Below are 19,250 nucleotides of genomic sequence, written 5' to 3' on the forward strand. Positions count from 1 at the left end.
CCGTACTTGGCACAGTTGTTGGGAGTCATAACAGAACACTAAATGCAAAATTGCGGCTTGAAAGGGCTCAAGAAATCATATAGGGAAATCGGTTTATATGGGAGCTATATCAGGTTAAAGACCGATTTGAACCGTACTTGGCAAAGTTGTGGAAGTCATAACCGAACACTAAATGCAAAATTTCAAAAATTGCGGTTTCCAGGGGCTCAAGAAGATCGGCTTATATGGGAGCTTTATCCAAATCTGGGCCGATGTGACCCATTTGCAGTCCTCAATGACCTACATCAATAAGAAGTAGCAGTGCAAAATTTCAAGCTGCTAACTTTAGGCGTTCGGCAGCTATCGTGATTTCGACAGACGGACGGACGGACATGGTTAGATTGACTCAGAATGACGAGTCTTATTTGTGCCCATGCCCCGACGAAAAGCAAGGTCGAGCAGACCAAGGATATTTTCTACGAGCGCCTAGAGAGAGAATACGACCGCTGTCCTGCCCATGATATTAAAATCGTTCTGGGAGATTTTAATGCTAAGATAGGGATGGAAGACATATTTGGTCCAACAGTCGGAAAGTTTAGCCCCCACGAGATAACGTCCAGTAATAGGTTGAGGCTGATATATAAAATGATAAAAACATGGTAGTTAGTAGCACCAGATTGCAACACAAAAATATTCCCAAAACCACATTGGTGTCATCCTATCCTATCCTTTTGTGGTAGATGGAAGGCATTCACCCAGCGTGTACGATCGATGCGTGGAGCGAATATAGATTCGGATCATTAACTTGCTGCAGCAAAGGTTTGCACCCGTTTGAACATGGCGAGGAAAGTACGATCTGACACTGCATGGAAGCTGGACATTGAAAAGCTGTAAACACAACAGATGACAATGGCACACTCCACTCGATTGACCCAACTGCTTGATGAAAGCATTCCTTGTTCCGATGATATAATGGCGCAATGGCAAACCATTGCCCACTCCAATGCTGCGCAATCCGTACTTGGGTACCGGAAGCCTCCTCCAAGATACCCATGGTACGACCAAGAGTGTCGAGATGCTACTGAAGCCAAGAATGTGGCATATAAAGCAACCCTGCAATCAGTAGCAACGCGCCAGATTAAGGAGAGGTATCGTGAGAAGAGGAGAGAGGAGAAACGTCTATTCCGCGAATTGAGATTTATAGGAGTCAGAATGAAGTCCGGAAATTCTACCAAAGAATTAAACATCAAACCGATGGCTTTGGTACAGGCACATCCTCCTGCAGAGACAATGAAGGAAATCTGGTAACTGACACAGATAGCATGCTGAGGATATGGAAAAAACATTTTACCCAACTGCTAGTGTCCGACGTTGGCGGCGAAGAGGATACCGCAGAACCAATCAATGATGATGGTATAGAATGTTTTCCTCCTAGTCAGAACGAGGTCCAAGTAGCAGTGGCCCAACTAAAGAACAACAAGGCAGCAGGAGCGAACGGGTTACTCGCTGAACTATTTAAGACCGGAGGCGACACGCTGATAAGGCGTATGCATCAGCTTATCTGCGCAATCTGGCTAGAAGAACGCATACCCGATGATTGGAACTTCAGTATACTATCCCCCGTGCACAAAAAAGGAGACAAGACGAAATACGCCAACTACAGAGGAATAATTCTCCTCCCCATCGCATACAAGATACTCTCGAGCGTACTGTGTGAAAGATTAAAACCATCTTATGGTGGCGGGTACAAAAATGCCTCCTGTGAGGTTTGAACTCACGACCCCTGGTTTACGAGACCAGTGCTCTACCACTGAGCTAAAGAGGCCATGAATTTCTATGGAAAGAATATTTTTAAATATTTGTTTCTACACATTTTAACTTTTTCAAGTATAGAAATTAAACGCTCATGATATCAGTAACATCTATTTTTCAATTGATAAGATATTGCCCATTCTCTGTTAAATTTATCTTGGGAAAGCTAAAAAAATGAATGAGAGCATGCCAAACTTCCATTTTGAAACCCCAGTCTAATTAAGACGACAATAATTGCTGCGATTTATTTTAGTCCTTTCTATCCATTGCAAGTCAAATGTTCTGAATAGAATTTTAGTGCAAAATTGACTTGGATAGTTATCGAAATCATGCGATAACAGATAATAATAATCGATTAATCGTGATTTGCGATATACACAGTATATAACACTAAGATACAATTCCAAGGTCATAGTCCAGAGGATGGAAAATTCCAAGTTTGGATGACGGAACACATCCAAAAAGGTTCCTAGTTCTCAGTTGAAACTTCTTTTAAGGCCGTTATAAATTTAATCAGATTTGGTTGCTCTGATTTAGCGATATACAATACAAAACGTCCCCAACCTATTACTCCACCCTCATATATTTCTCATCCTTCGTAGTATTACATAGAGTTTGAGTGTGTCGTGTGTGTGATGTGTGTAAGACATCACCGAGTAAAAAATGAAATTTCCCTTTTTCTGTAAGATGCCATGATGGCGCAAAACATCGAAAAAAAAGGAAGAAACATTCAACTGGAGGCTGTTTTTTATTTATGCACGAGACATAATCAAAACCCCTAAAAAACACAACGCAACGCAAAAAAAGAAGGCCAACGAAAAAGGGGGAATCTTTTTAACATATGAATGAGTTGGTGAAATAAGTAATGGCAGCAGACACGCATGCCACGGAGTCGTCTCAGATGTAGAATATCGCACAAACACACATAAGCAACCACATCTCACATCTCTTAGGGTTTTTTTTAATATGTGCAGATGATTACATATGGAACCATAGGACCACCCCTTTTATGTACTCATTCATGTGTATGAATAAAGCAAAGTTCAAGTGTAAGATGTGAACAGGGCACAGTGGGATAAAAAAAAATAAACTTGAATTTTAGATAAATTTCTTTAAATTGGGAATATGGAATAAATTGAAATTTAGAAAAATTTCATGAAATTTAGACAAATTCCTTAAATTTTAGTAAAATTTCTTGAAATTAAAAAAAAAATCTTGAAATGTAGAAATATTTCTTGAAATTTAGAAACATTTCTTGAAATTTAGAAAAATTTCTTGAAATTTAGAAAAATTTCTTGAAATTTAGAAAAATTTCTTGAAATTTAGAAATATATCTTGAAATTTAGAAAAATTTCTTGAAATTCATGTGTATGAATAAAGCAAAGTTCAAGTGTAAGATGTGAACAGAGCACAGTGGGATAAAAAAAAGCTTGAATTTTAGAGAAATTTCTTTAAATTGGGAATATGGAATCTCTTGAAATTTAGAAAAATTTCATGAAATTTAGACAAATTCCTTAAATTTTAGAAAAATTTCTTGAAATTTAAAAAATAAATTCTTGAAATGTAGAAACATTTCTTGAAATTTAGAAAAATTTCTTGAAATTTAGAAAAATTTCTTGAAATTTAGAAAAATTTCTTGAAATTTAGAACAATTTCTTGAAATTTAGGAAAATTTCTTGAAATTTAGGAAAATTTTTTGAAATTCATGTGTATGAATAAAGCAAAATTCAAGTGTAAGATGTGAACAGGGCACAGTGGGATGAAAAAAACTTGAATTTTAAAGAAATTTCTTTAAATTGGGAATATGGAATATCTTGAAATTTAGAAAAATTTCTTGAAATTTAGAAAAAATTCTTGAAATTTAGAAAAATTTCTTGAAATTTAAAAAAAAATTCTTGAAATTTAGAAAAACTTCTTGAAATTTAGAAAAATTTCTTGAAATTAAAAAAAAATTTCTTGAAATTTAGAGAAATTTCTTGAAATTCAGAAAAAATTCTTGAAATTTAGAAAGATTGCTTGAAATTTAGAAAAATTTCTTGAAATTTAGAAAAATTTCTTGAAATTTAGAAAAGTTTCTTGAAATTTAGAAAAGTTTCTTAATATTTTTCAAGCTCACCGTCCTCTAGCCCAAACCCTTAAGCGCCACCATACTGTCCGCATAAATCCTGAGTTTTGAGGGCGGTAAATCATTTACCAAAATTTCTCTGCGGCTATTATAAGGACACAAACCGCTACCTGAAAGACCGTACACTCGTGCGGCAGTTTCAGAGACATACCGATATTGAGTGCGTCGGAGTAGACCCCCACTCCAGCCCCTGACTCCATCTAGGAGCCATCGGTGAATATCGAGGTCCCATCTCATTCAAACACAACCAAAAAATTTTATTTGTTTAAACTTTCATAAAAATATGGTTTTTAGAAAAAATATCATGGGTTTTTTTTAATTTTGTTTTCCGAATAATTGCCTTTTCCCCCACTGTGTCTTTCTTCTCTTCATCATAATGATGTTGTTTGCGCCACCAGTTGTGTGGGGCATATCGAGTTCGTCTATACTACCATATCTGTTATTTGACTGGGGTTGTGCTTAGATGTATGTCTGCAGACATGCTCATATGCAAAGATTAGCCCAGTCAGCCATCCTTGCTTGGCCATATTAGCATATGTGTTTATTTGCAATGTGGTTGTGGGGCGTTGGGTTGGGATGTGTAAAGGGAGTGTGCCTCAACTCTCTAAAGTGGTTGCGTGTGCTTGTTGTGTGTCCCCTTTTATTTCAACAGTGGCATAAATTTGCCACCATTTTTTATGGTCCATTTTAACTTCTTGTGAAGCATGTTATGGCTTGCATTGTTTTATGATTCGAATGGCTTTTAATAAAAAATTGGTTGGTTCAATTTAATAAATTAAATTTTTATTTCGTGCTTTTTGAGGAGGTATGTTGGAGAAAACAATCTGGCAAAAAAATCAGAGAAATTGTGTTTGAAAAAAAATAAAGAGAAAAAAAAGAAAAAAATTTTAATATTTTTGTTAAAATCATTTTTTAAGGCTGTTGGTCTGCTCTTTTTATACCCACCACCAGGATGGGGGTATGCTAATCTAGTCATTCCGCTTTTAACACCTCAAAGTATCCGTCTAAGACCCCATAAAGCGTATATATATTCTTGATTGTCTCGACATTCTGAGTCAATCTAGCCATGTCCGACCGTCCGTCTGTTAAAAAAACACGATAGCGTTCAAACGCGTAAAGCTACCCGCTTGAAATTTTGCACTGATACTTAATATTGATGCAGGTCATTGGGGATTGCAAATAGGCCACATCGGTTCAGATTTGGATATTGCCGCCATATTAACCAATCTCCCAATTTGACTTCTGGAGCCATTGGAATCCCCAATTTGGCTGAAATTTTGCACAACGTGTGATTATATGACTTCCAACAACTGTGCCAAGTATGGTCCAAATCGGTCAAGAACCTGATATAGCACCCATATTAACCGATCTCCCGATTTGACTTCTGAAGCTCCTGGAGGCCGCACTTGTTTTCCGATTTGGCTGAAATTCTGCACATAGTTTGATTATATGACTTCCAACAACTGTGCCAAGTACGGTCCAAATCGGCCAAGAACCTCATATAGCTCCCATATAAACCGATCTCCCGATTTGACTTCTTGAGCCCATACAAGCTGCAATTTTTATTCGATTTGGCTGAAATTTTGCAAGTAGTGTTCTGTTACGACTTCCAAGAACTGTGCCAAGTACAGTTCAAATCGGTCACGAACCTGATATAGCTCCCGTATAAACCGATCTCCCGATTGGGTTTCTTGAACCCCTGGTAGCCTCAATTTTCATCCGATTTGTCTGAAATTTTGCACGTAAAGTTCTGTTATGACTTCCAACAACTGTGCCAAGTACAGTTCAAATCGGTCACGAACCTGATATAGCTCCCGTACAAACCGATCTCCCGATTGGGTTTCTTGAACCCCTGGTAGCCTCAATTTTCATCCGATTTGTCTGGAATTTTGCACGTAAAGTTCTGTTATGACTTCCAACAACTGTGCCAAGTACGATTCAAATCGGTAAAGAACCTGATATAGCTCCCCTACCAACCGATCTAGCGCTTTGACTTCTTGAGCCTTTGGAGGCCAAAATTTTCTTCCGATTTGACTGAAATTTTGCACATAGTGTTCCGTTATGACTTCCAACAGCTGTGATAAGTACGGTCCAAATCGGTCAAGAACCTGATATAGCTCCCATATAAACCGACATCCCGATTTGAGTCCTTGAGCCCCTGAAAGCCTCAATTTTCATCCGATTTGGCTGAAAATTTGAACATGGTGTTCTTTCATGACACTCAACAACTGTGCCAAGTACGGTCCAAATCGGTCAAGAACCTGATAGAACTCCCGTATAAACCGATCTCCCGATTTGATTTCTTGAGCCCCTGAAAGCCTCAATTTTCATCCGATTTGTCTGAAATTTTGCACAAAGTCTTTTGTTATGACTTCCAAAAACTGTGCCAAGTACGGTTCAAATAGGTCAAGAACCTGATATAGTTTCCATATAAACCGATATCCCGATTTGACTTCTTGAGCCCCGGGAGCCTCAAATTTTATCCGATTTGACGGAAATTTTGAACATGGTGTTCGGTTATGACACTCAACAACAGTCCAAATCGGTGTATAACCATATATAGATACCATATTTAAGCAGAATCTATGGTGGTGGGTTCCCAAGATTCGGGCCAGCCGAACTTAGCGCGTTTTTACTTGTTAATATTGATCTTTAAAATCTTTTCATGATTTTTCAATCAATATTCAGAGAATTCCAAAGAACTTATAAAAGTTAGGCAAGTGTTTGCTGTTTTCCAAACACTTTGACTGGCATGGTAGATCGCGATTTCTGATACTTCATGCACCTTCATCAACATTTAAAACCATTTAAAATTCTAAGACCAAAGTGACTATGTCTTATACCCGGCCCAACTTTGTTCTCAATGTAAAAAGTAAGACTTACACGAAGCCATTACTGCTATCCTTGCAGTTTTCCCCATTTCATATCTCCAATCCTTTTCTACCTTCAGCAATCCCATCCTTCAAATCAACAACATGCCTACATTTCATGCTGTTTTTCAAATATAATTTTCTGACAAATTAATGACATTTCCATTATTTGCTGTGAAACTCAATTCAACCATTTCTAACCCTTTAATTGGCCATCAATAAAAATGTTTATGAAGTGTTTGCGTGCCACACGGCCAACAGACCCTTTTCGAATATCATGAAACACAAAAAGAACAACCCTTTGCAAAGGAACAAACATCTAGGGAACGAAAAAAAAGTTCATATTTCACATGGCGCCAGTTGAACAAGCAATGGTGAATGGGAGGCTTTAATGAAAGCAAAAACCCTTTGTGGACATAGTGCTTGTCCGCATGACAGAAAACAAATAATCGCTGTGTTTGCTGGGTTGAAGGACCGACCTCTTAGGCTACCATAATTTGTTTATAATCAATTTAAATGAGAATACAACATAGAGACACATACACACATACACACTTCACTCTCCAAGCATTTTGCCACATTTACCAACAACAATAAAAAATACACACTTGAGACAAATGGTGTTGTGCGGGGTCAAATGGGTTTAGATAAAGGGTAAACATGCATGTTTACCCAGGGGTTATATGATAGACAAGAAGAGTATGTCCTCGTGTGAGTATGGTGGTGGGAGAAGGGTTATTTGCTGACCACCACCACCACTACTACTGTCATTTATTCAGCACTCCTTTCCCTGAGTGTTTAATATACCATAAAATATAGACCTTTTTATTGTTTTTTAATTGTCCACCCATAACAAAAAAAGGCCCACATTCATTTCATCGATTAGGAATCCAGTTTATCGTTCAGTGTCAGACGTTGAGGCATATTTTTGGAAAAACTCCCAACCCAGACTCACATGATTCGCCATATGTTAGATGAGGAAGTTTATACACTGACATATTTTTGATTATTCTACCCTTTTTTTGAGCAGGAAGAATTATCATTAGCGGATAATTTTCTTTGTGAACTCTATGATCTCACTTCAAGGTGATTGAAATGGCTAGAAAATAGTTTTGTTTACACTTTCCACAAAGAATTTCCGTTATCATTTGAACTACTCCTTCAAAGGAAACCCTTTAAACCTTTAAACCAGCATGTGTTGACGTGAAATGATAATCATAATTGGTGAGCAATTTTCTTGATAAATGTTTGAGATCAACCTTTTTGAGGGCGATGAAAGGGCAAAAGGGTTGAAGTAACCATTTTGGGGAATGGTAATTAACAGAAGTTTGATCTTTGGAACACAGAGTTTTTGCTGTTAAGAAAAGAGCTATTATGGGGGCGAAACTGTCTTTCAAACAGGAAAACAAACAACTTTTATAAGCAATCAACCCATATGTTTAAGAAATGGGAAACTTGTTTCATTCACCAAATGGAGTCAGTTGGCTGGGAAAGGATAAATCGTCCATTGGATATATAAAAACAAGTAAAGCGTGCTAACTTCGGCCGGGCCGAATCTTGGGAACCCACCACCATGGAGTCTGCTAAATGTTTATACAAACTAAATTTACTTGAAGGGCATAATTTTATTCTACATACCAAACTTCTGTCAAACCGGCAAAAATTAAAGCATCAAGGAACCGAACAAAGATAATAGAGAGACCGGTTTATATGGGAGCTATATCAAGTTATAGACCGACTTGGACCGTACTTGGAACATATGTTGAAAGTCATAACAGAACATCACATGCAAGATTTCAGCCAAATCCGACAACAATTGGACTCGAGAAGTCAAATCGGGAGATCGGTTTATATGGGAACTATACCAGGTTATCGACCGATTTGGACCGTACACAACACAGTTGTTGAAAGTCATTAGAGAACACTATGTGCAAAATTTCAGCCAAATTGCGGCTTCCAGGGAGGTCAAGAAGTCAAATCGGGAGATCGATTTATGTGGGAGCTATATCAGGTTATAGACTGATTAAAACTGTACTTGGCACACTTATTGAAAATCACAACAAAACACTATATGCAAAAATTGGACAAAAATTGCGGCTTGCAAAGGCTCAAGAAGTCAAATCGGACGATCGGTTTATATGGGAGCAACACCAGGTTATCGAGCGATTTGAACCGTACACAACACAGTTGTTGAAAGTCATAACAGAACACCACGTGCGAAATTTTTGCCAAATCGGACAAATATTGCGACTTGTAGGGGCCGCAAGAAGTCAAATCGGACGATCGGTTTATATGGGAGCAACACCAGGTTATCGAGCGATTTGAACCGTACACAACACAGTTGTTGGGAGTCATAGTAAAACACTACATGCAAAATTTCCAGCCAAATTGGACACAAATTGCGACTTGCAAATGCTTTGGAAGTCAAATCGGGAGATCGGTTTATATGGGAGCTATACCAGGTTATAGACCAATTTGGACCGTACTCGGCACAGTTGTTGGAAGTCATAAAAAAACACTACATGCAAAATTTCAGCCAAATCGGACAAAAATTGAGGCTTCCACGGGTTCAAAAACTCAAATCAAGAGATCGGATTATATGGGAGCTATATCAGGTTAAAGACCGATTTGGACCGAGCTCAATACAGTTATTGGAAGTTATAACGGAACACCACATGCAATATTTCAGTCAAATCGCACAAAAATTGCGGCTTGTAAGGGCTCAAGAAGTCAAATCGGGAGATCGGTTTATATGGGGGCTATGTCAGATTATAGACCGATTTAGACAGTACTTGGCACAGTTGTTGAAAATCAAAGCAGAACACTACTTGCAAAATTTCAGCCAAATCGAACAAAAATTGCAGCTTGTAAGGGCTCAAGAAGTCAAATCGGGAGATCGGCTTATATGGAAGCTATATCAGTTTATGAACCGTAATTGACACAGTTGTTGGAAGTCGCAACAGAATACCGCATGTAAAATTTCAGCCAAATCGGTAGATCGGTTTGTATTGGAGCTATATCAGATTCTTGATCGATTTAGACCGTACTTGGCACAGTTGTTGGAAGTCATATAATCAAACTATGTGCAAAATTTCAGCCAAATCGGACAAAAACTGCGGCTTCTAGGTGCTCAAGAAATCAAATCGGATGATCGGTTTATATGGGAGCTATATCCAAATCTGAACCGATATGGCCCATTTGCAGTCTCCAATGACCTACATCAGTATTAGGTATTTGTGCAAAATTTCAAGCGGCTAGCTCTACACGTTCGACCCCATTCGTTATTTCGACAAACGGATGGACGGACATGGCTAGTTGGTCTCAGAATGTCGAGACGATCAAGAATATTCATATACTTTATGGGGCCCTAGATTAATATTTCGAGGTGTTCCGAACGGAATGACTAGAATAGTATACCCCCATTCTATGGTGGTGGGTATAACAAATATGCCATTTGATATGGTAAGAGAGTAGGTAATATTGAGATTATACGCAATGTTTGAAGGCCCTCGGTGGTCCGGGCGTTTGCCATCTGGGCGCTAAAGCTTATCACCTCGGCATTGCGGATCATTTTTGGGCTCCTAAAACTTTATTTGTGGAACGATTTTCAAAAAATTTTCCCTTCAAAAAGTCGGTTTGAGGTATACAATATTTCAACTGGTTGTGAGAATATGAAATGTTAAAAACGGATTTGGCGGCCCGACCAATTATTCGAAATGCCGAGATGACCAACTTTAGAGCCCTGTTAAGAGGTGCCCGGACAACCTAGGAAACTTTGACCATGGCCTCGATAACACCTCAGCTTTGACCATTTCAAATTTCAAAGAGTTATCTTCATCCATTCTCAAATGGCATATTTTTTACTAGTTTTTTTCCATTCTATCCGACTGTGTGTCATATACCTAGTCGACCAACATTTTTCCAGTCGTAGCTCATATTCCAAAAGTCCAGATATGGAACATTGAGCACTATTCGAGATTAAGATATACCTCCCGGTAGAATTGTAAAAAGGAATTTGTCTCTCAGACAGCTTGGTCATCAGCTCCTTCTGAATTCCGCTATTGACCAGCATTTACATAATGCGGATTGTGCCACGCCCAAAGAAAGCATCAATCTGCTTATTATACTCCAAAACGGTCTACAAACCTACCCAGTAGGAAAAGGTTGCCATATCGAGGCCTGATATCATTCCCTATTTTGCATCCGCTAGGTCTGGCCTTCTTATTAAATGTTTATATCTTTTTAAAATTGACAGATTTTTGACTGCAGAACCTTGTTATGATCAATCAGCCGGAAGCAGAACTCAGTCCCTGGATCCTCATTTTAGAAGCCCAATATTACATAAATTAGCTTAAATACATTCGTGCCACAACCATAGTGCCCCTGGCAACAGTGTTTCGCATTTAACCTTGAGTGTCGTCTTAGGTATCCATCCTATGTTTCTTATCTTCACCTAAATTACCCCGCAATGACATGACCTGATCCAATCTTCTTTTCACTCTCGCATCCATTATCGATTTAGTTGTTAAAACTCGTAGTATAATATTAAGCTCTATAGTTCTTTCCTTATCCCTTTAATTATGGGGATAAAAATTATATTTCTAGTTCAATTGTCCTTCATATTTTACTTCCCTTAATGCAAAGAAACTTCAGTTCAAAAATTTTTTTCTAAAAAATTCAACTTTCTATCTGCCTCCTGTGAGGATTGAACTCACGACCCCTGGTTTACAAGACCAGTGCTCTGCCACTGAGCTAAAGAGGCCTTCAAAACTTTGAGTATGAAACAGCTATGAGTCAATGTGTCAACTGTGAGATGTTTAACAAAAAAAGAGAAATTTGAACTGGGTTTTCCAAGTTATCAGTAGATGTTGAAAGATGTACAACAAAGCTTCTATAGATAGTCAGAGATAATGAATTACTACAAAATAATTTTCTTTTCATTCTTTACAGACAATAAACAAACATTTCCACAAATAAAAGATTACCCACATGAACTTTGTGAGGTTTTCGTGGTAATGATGATGGATTTTCAATTTCCGAAAAAATGGTTGGCGAATTCAGGTGAGTTGCTTTGATTTTCAACAATTCTACATCCCAGAATTACTTTATATAAGATTTCATAACAATATTATTGACATAATTTTTTAATTTAAAATAAGTTTTAAAATAATTTGGTTATTGCTTTCTGTCTGCCTCCTGTGAGGATTGAACTCACGACCCCTGGTTTACAAGACCAGTGCTCTGCCACTGAGCTAAAGAGGCTTTACAAATGTTGATACATTAACATTTCCAGTTCGAGAAAACCTTCCTATAAATTAACATTTTATTTGTTATCTGCACTACATCTATCGATGATTTTGATGTAGAACAATTTTAAGTGAAGAAGTGAAAAGACAATCTAAGATTGATAACATTAATGTTCAATTAAAACAGCATATAACCCAAAACTTTGATTTACTTTAATTGGCTATGGCAGAACATTTGTTTGCAGAACTTAGAATAGATTTCCAACCACCTGGATCTTCTGCTCTTCTGGTCCAATCTCAAAACTATGCTCCCAAAATACAAGTACAAAAATCTTTGATTAAGTTTCGCCCAACCAAACTTCAATCGTTTTTAAGGAAAAGTGGCTTAGTCCTTCCAAAGCTGACAGTCTTGTCAACTTAAATGGATATACTGTGTTCAGATCTGACAGTGGGAAGTCGCGGAGGTGGTGTTGCCATTTATGTCAGAAGAAACCTGAAAGCTGGAATTCGTTTAAAGTCTTAATTCGGGGACCAGATGGAAAACGTGTTTGTTAAACTATAGTGAGAAAGTTATAGTTGGTTGTATCTACCTTCCGAATGACACGATTGACTTACATGGGCTTCAGGTTGTACACGAGTACGTAACACTGGGTTATACTAATGTTATTATCACTGGGGACTTTAACTCAAACATACTTATAAACTCAACTCTGACTGATGCTATGTTGACATTTGGCCTATTCGTCACCAATCTTACAAACCCCATACATTTCACGTCAACCATCAATACACTCTTAGATTTGTGCTTTGTCAATAATTCTTTGAAGATATCATTGTATGATCAGATTTCTGTTCCATGTTTCTCTAAGCATGATCTGATTTATCTCGCCTACGATTTTGCTTTGCGGGAGGAAGAGGAGGACATATCTTATAGTGACTATGGAAATTTCAATTATGAACATTTAGTTGGTATGGTCTACCAGGTGAACTGGAATGACATATTTACACTTTTAACTGTCGATCAGCAGACGGCTTTCATGACGGATAACATTTTACATCTCTTTGATGCAACATAATAACTGGAACCAATAAGGATTAAAAGGGCCTCGGCCAACATAAAGCCATGGTTCAATTCAAGAATCAAGGCGCTTATCGGGGACATGGACTTGGCTTACAGTAGAAGGAAGCGTTTCAAATCTCCAGAGCTGAAAGAAGAATTCCGTGAAGCCAGGAGGAAAGTTAACAGTTTTATTAATGCAGCTAAAATGGAGTATTATTCTTCAAGATTTGACTGCGCAGTAGGCTCCAAGAGTAAGTAGAAGGTGATACATGACATCGGAGTGGGTAAACCCAAGTCAAACACTCGATATCATGGGGCTCTAGATGAACTCAACAGGATCTTCGTAAGCATACCCGATATACAAACGGATACGCAATTTTACAGTGATGATGATGGGTCATTTTTCGTTTTTGATACCCACAGTCCTGTTGAGTTTAGATGTTTCAGCCATGAGGAAGTTTGTGAGAGTTTTGTCCGTGTTAAGTCAAATGCAATTGGTTTTGGACGGAGTTGTTCCGAGATTTGTACGAATGTTACTTCCATATCTCCGTACTTTACGTACCTGTTTAATACAATTTTGAGCTCCAGTGTGTATCCAATTATTTGGAAGCATGCAAAGATTATCCCCATTCCCAAATCCAACATTGATTATCGGCCGATCCGAGATTGTACGAATGTTACTTCCATATCTCCTACCGTACTTTACGTACCTGTTTAATACAATTTTGAGGTCCAGTGTGTATCCAATTATTTGGAAGCTTGCAAAGATTATCCGCATTTCCAAATCCAACGTTGATTATCAGCCGATATCAATTCTATGCTATCTCTCTAAGGTTTTGGAGAAAATCCTTCATGGACAGATGTCGGTATATCTTGGCCAAGAGTCCCTGTTGTCGGAAAGACAGTCGGCTTCCGTTCTGATCATAGTTACATTACTGCATTGGTTGAAGTGGCTGAATCGATCAGAAATGACATTTATGAGAACAAAGTTGGCTTTCTGATTCTTTTGGATCACTCGAAAGCTTTCGACACGGTTGATCACCTGAATTTGTGCATGAAACTATGGATTTTTTTTAACTTCCCATCAACGGCAACAAGTCTGATTATGTCGTATCTGAGCGATAGACGGCAGTCTGTATGCGCAGGGAATATATTATCTAACCCCGTGCTCGCATCTAAGGGGGTTCCTCTAGGCTCAATTATAAGTCCACTTGCCTCGTCAACAAGCACACGGTCAGATTATGATGTATGCTGATGACGTGCAGATTTTTCAAAGCAGCTTTGTGGACAATTAGACGACTTTTTGAGCTGCTAACATTGCATTATGCAAAGCGTCGTGCTTTATGGATCACCCATAAATATCCGAATTATTCTGGTGAAAACAATCCTAGTTCTAGGTTTGATATATGGTTGTGAAGTTTTTTTCGAATTGTGATTCTTCAAGCCTCCGAAAATTGAATGTGGCTTTAAACAGCATAGTCCGTTATGTGTATGATTTAAATAGCAGTCAACATGTTTCGCAATATGTAGATTCTCTATTTGGACTTAGTTTTAACAATCTTCTAAATACCAGATCATTAATGTTTTTACATAAGGTTATTGTGGAAAAGAAACCCAGATATTTGTCATTGTATATATGCCATTGGGCATATATTGGACTTGTCCCCATCGCAGCATATCTTATATATCACGTTCGATTTTTCCTCTTTCCTTATCCTGGTTTAAGTCTTGCTAAATAGGTTGGTGACGGTATTGTCGCTTTTTAGTGCCAGTTGGTATTTTACCAAATCTCTCGGAAAAGCCTGAAATAATGTTGTCCTTTTATAAATTTTTGGTGCAAGTTCCTTCGTATCCTTCTCCTTTTTATTCTTCACGTGTTTTATTAGTTCCCCGTTTTTCTTGCGAAATCATTTTGCTCTAGTATGTTTCGAATTCTCTTCTCATTTTCGATGTGGAAGGATTTGTCGCTTATTCTGAACACCCTATCGATAAAATTTTTAGCAGTGTTGATTTTTATCCTCCTTGGATGCTTTGAATAGAATTTAATGAGTCTTCCCGATGCTGTTTCCTTTTTGGTACCAATCGAGCTTCAATCTATTGCCTATGGACTATTGTGTCAAGGTAGGATAGCATGTCATTTGTTTCGCATTCAATTGTAAATTGGATCTGTTTATTGAATGAATTCAATATTCGAAGTGTGTTTGCTACTTCATTCTTGTCGATTATGCAAAATATGTCATCTACATATTTGGTCAAAAATCGCGGTTTGCTCGTCAGTTTTTCAACACAATTGTCTAGTAGTTTCTCCATGATTATGTCTGCTACAATCGGCGATAATGGAGACCCCATTGGCATGCAATTTTTCTGTTCATAAAACCTGTCGTCATACATAAAGTATCTGGAATCCTTTGTACATAAGTTTACCATCTCTATAAGTAAATCCATTGGAACTTTTGTATATTCTTGAATAATTGTCCATTTCTCCTTTATTGTCGATTATTGCCAGATTGACAGGAAGACTGGGGAACAAGAATACAACATCGAACGAGACTAGTAATTCCTTGTCTTCAATTTCTTGGTCGTTGATTCTCGTTTTGAATTCTATTCCGTCCTTTATGTTGTATATTGAGTCCTTCGTAACATTGTTTAATATCTCTGTAATGTATTTGGATAATCCGTATGTAGGGGAGTTTATGGAGAAACATATCGGCCTAAGTGGGGTGCCTGTTTTATGGATTTTTGGTAGTTCATATATCCTTGGAGCGTTAGCAGTTTTACCCAATAACTTGTTTCTTATCGTTTTGATTAAAATGGGTGTCCACAATTTTGTTGTTTTTGATTTGAATTCCTGATGTTGGGTGTCTTTTCGTTCTTTACGTTCAGATGTTCCATATCTCCATATATCATATATCCATATATCATTTTTGCGTCATATTCTAGGTGGACCTTAAGTTATTTTAAGCAATTTCGAATTCATTCCTTCGAAAAATCATTACATCTCCATGAATTCTTTTGAAAATGCTTTAAATCCTAATATATAGCATTACCTTTCATTCAATTACCCACCCACATGTATGTAAGTGGTCATCTATGTATTTAATGAAATAAATTCATTTGCTGTTCTACTTGGTGTTCTAGTTAGTTTTACAACCCCATTATTGGGATTTACCTGAATCCTCATTTGTACTCTTCACCAACAATACTCAGAGTTCAAGGGTATGGGGAACCAGATCAAATACCAGATCATTAATGTTTTTACATAAGGTTATTGTGGAAAAGAAACCCAGATATTTGTCATTGTATATATGCCATTGGGCATATATTGGACTTGTCCCCATCGCAGCATATCTTATATATCACGTTCGATTTTTCCTCTTTCCTTATCCTGGTTTAAGTCTTGCTAAATAGGTTGGTGACGGTATTGTCGCTTTTTAGTGCCAGTTGGTATTTTACCAAATCTCTCGGAAAAGCCTGAAATAATGTTGTCCTTTTATAAATTTTTGGTGCAAGTTCCTTCGTATCCTTCTCCTTTTTATTCTTCACGTGTTTTATTAGTTCCCCGTTTTTCTTGCGAAATCATTTTGCTCTAGTATGTTTCGAATTCTCTTCTCATTTTCGATGTGGAAGGATTTGTCGCTTATTCTGAACACCCTATCGATAAAATTTTTAGCAGTGTTGATTTTTATCCTCCTTGGATGCTTTGAATAGAATTTAATGAGTCTTCCCGATGCTGTTTCCTTTTTGGTACCAATCGAGCTTCAATCTATTGCCTATGGACTATTGTGTCAAGGTAGGATAGCATGTCATTTGTTTCGCATTCAATTGTAAATTGGATCTGTTTATTGAATGAATTCAATATTCGAAGTGTGTTTGCTACTTCATTCTTGTCGATTATGCAAAATATGTCATCTACATATTTGGTCAAAAATCGCGGTTTGCTCGTCAGTTTTTCAACACAATTGTCTAGTAGTTTCTCCATGATTATGTCTGCTACAATCGGCGATAATGGAGACCCCATTGGCATGCAATTTTTCTGTTCATAAAACCTGTCGTCATACATAAAGTATCTGGAATCCTTTGTACATAAGTTTACCATCTCTATAAGTAAATCCATTGGAACTTTTGTATATTCTTGAATAATTGTCCATTTCTCCTTTATTGTCGATTATTGCCAGATTGACAGGAAGACTGGGGAACAAGAATACAACATCGAACGAGACTAGTAATTCCTTGTCTTCAATTTCTTGGTCGTTGATTCTCGTTTTGAATTCTATTCCGTCCTTTATGTTGTATATTGAGTCCTTCGTAACATTGTTTAATATCTCTGTAATGTATTTGGATAATCCGTATGTAGGGGAGTTTATGGAGAAACATATCGGCCTAAGTGGGGTGCCTGTTTTATGGATTTTTGGTAGTTCATATATCCTTGGAGCGTTAGCAGTTTTACCCAATAACTTGTTTCTTATCGTTTTGATTAAAATGGGTGTCCACAATTTTGTTGTTTTTGATTTGAATTCCTGATGTTGGGTGTCTTTTCGTTCTTTACGTTCAGATGTTCCATATCTCCATATATCATATATCCATATATCATTTTTGCGTCATATTCTAGGTGGACCTTAAGTTATTTTAAGCAATTTCGAATTCATTCCTTCGAAAAATCATTACATCTCCATGAATTCTTTTGAAAATGCTTTAAATCCTAATATATAGCATTACCTTTCATTCAATTACCCACCCACATGTATGTAAGTGGTCATCTATGTATTTAATGAAATAAATTCATTTGCTGTTCTACTTGGTGTTCTAGTTAGTTTTACAACCCCATTATTGGGATTTACCTGAATCCTCATTTGTACTCTTCACCAACAATACTCAGAGTTCAAGGGTATGGGGAACCAGTAGTCGCATGCATATAAAGGGAATCCAACTTTTATTAACATATAAAAATTGTTTAATTTCTCTTTAGTGGAGTGATAAAAAAGATTTAAACAGCGTCAAATGCTAACACTTAACCGACAAATTAGAGGAATATTTGAATCTCAAGGTAAGCCGAAAGGTGAAACGTAAATTTTCTTTCACTTGGCAAAGCTAAAGCAAGACATAAAAGAGGATTTGGGCAGAAGTAAATCTGGATTAGACTACAACTACAGCCAGAGCAGCGACAAGAAAAAACCCACAATATATACAAATACTTACACACCAAATCCTTGGGACATTTCTCACTTTAATGGTCTCGCAAAAAAGGAAAGTGGAAACTGTCTTTAGATGGTTGCTCCACATTGCCAGGACTTAACAGGTACTTACAACAATTCGAAACCTTCTTTGTTCTGAGAGGGCAAAAACAAAAGAACTCCCATTGCACTTTCACTCCCAGTTTATAGTTAATACATGTCGCTCACTTGCACACACTCACATCTTAATCGCTTTGTTTTTGGAGGTGGAAGGATTAGAAAGAATTACGTCTTTTTGTAAAATAGTTTATTTCCTTTAAGACCTGCCATGCACTTTCATTCATGGCCTTTGATCATGTTGCGACATTGGTTTCTCAAGCGATGATCTTCTAGGATTTGGGTTGCTACAACGAAAGGATTTCCTATCCACTGCTCTATATGTTTTTGTTAGAAATTATCGAAAATTTTTGTTTCACTCTCATGTGTGGTTTTTAATTACAATTTTCTTCCTTGCAGACATAGAGTCCAGGCAACTACCTGGTGTTCTAAGCTTCCAAAGGTTGTGTTGTATTTTTCTGGACCCTGCTAAATACAGTATTTCATTGGTAAAAAAATTTGATGTATTGGAATTCGGTTTTTACCAAAAATCAATTTTCTTTTAAAGTTCATCTTTTGATGTGTAACCGCAAGGTTTTTTTTTATTGAAGTAGCGGTTTCTTTGATGTAACCCAAGAAGACGATTTTATGAAGAAGGATTTAAGGATATAGAATGTTTTGGTTGTATAAGAACAAAAGTATGTAATATGAAATGTCTGCAACAAAACCGGAAGGGTCATCGAATTACGCCTTTGCTGGGAATTTTTCTAATGATTACAACCTTATCCTTTAAGGTAGATGGTATACAATATTTTTAAGTGTAACACATCTGAAAAGCGTTCGGCAATCTCAAGAGAACCCAATATATTAATCTTTCTATATGAATGTAAG

General features: G+C 37.3%; 3 non-coding genes across 3 annotated transcripts; all 3 read right to left on the reverse strand.

The window, feature by feature from the left end:
* Positions 1–1,732: 1,732 nt before the first annotated feature.
* Trnat-cgu (transfer RNA threonine (anticodon CGU)) lies at positions 1,733–1,804 on the reverse strand. The gene has a single exon. It is a non-coding gene; the product is annotated as a tRNA-Thr (tRNA).
* Positions 1,805–11,476: 9,672 nt separating this feature from the next.
* On the reverse strand, positions 11,477–11,548 carry Trnat-ugu (transfer RNA threonine (anticodon UGU)). Its single transcript has one exon. It is a non-coding gene; the product is annotated as a tRNA-Thr (tRNA).
* A 428-nt stretch (positions 11,549–11,976) lies between these two features.
* Positions 11,977–12,048, reverse strand: Trnat-ugu (transfer RNA threonine (anticodon UGU)). The gene has a single exon. It is a non-coding gene; the product is annotated as a tRNA-Thr (tRNA).
* Between the last annotated feature and the right edge of the window lie 7,202 nt (positions 12,049–19,250).

The sequence above is a fragment of the Stomoxys calcitrans genome, chromosome 5, assembly GCF_963082655.1.
Source record: "Stomoxys calcitrans chromosome 5, idStoCalc2.1, whole genome shotgun sequence".
NCBI classification, from domain to species: domain Eukaryota; kingdom Metazoa; phylum Arthropoda; class Insecta; order Diptera; family Muscidae; genus Stomoxys; species Stomoxys calcitrans.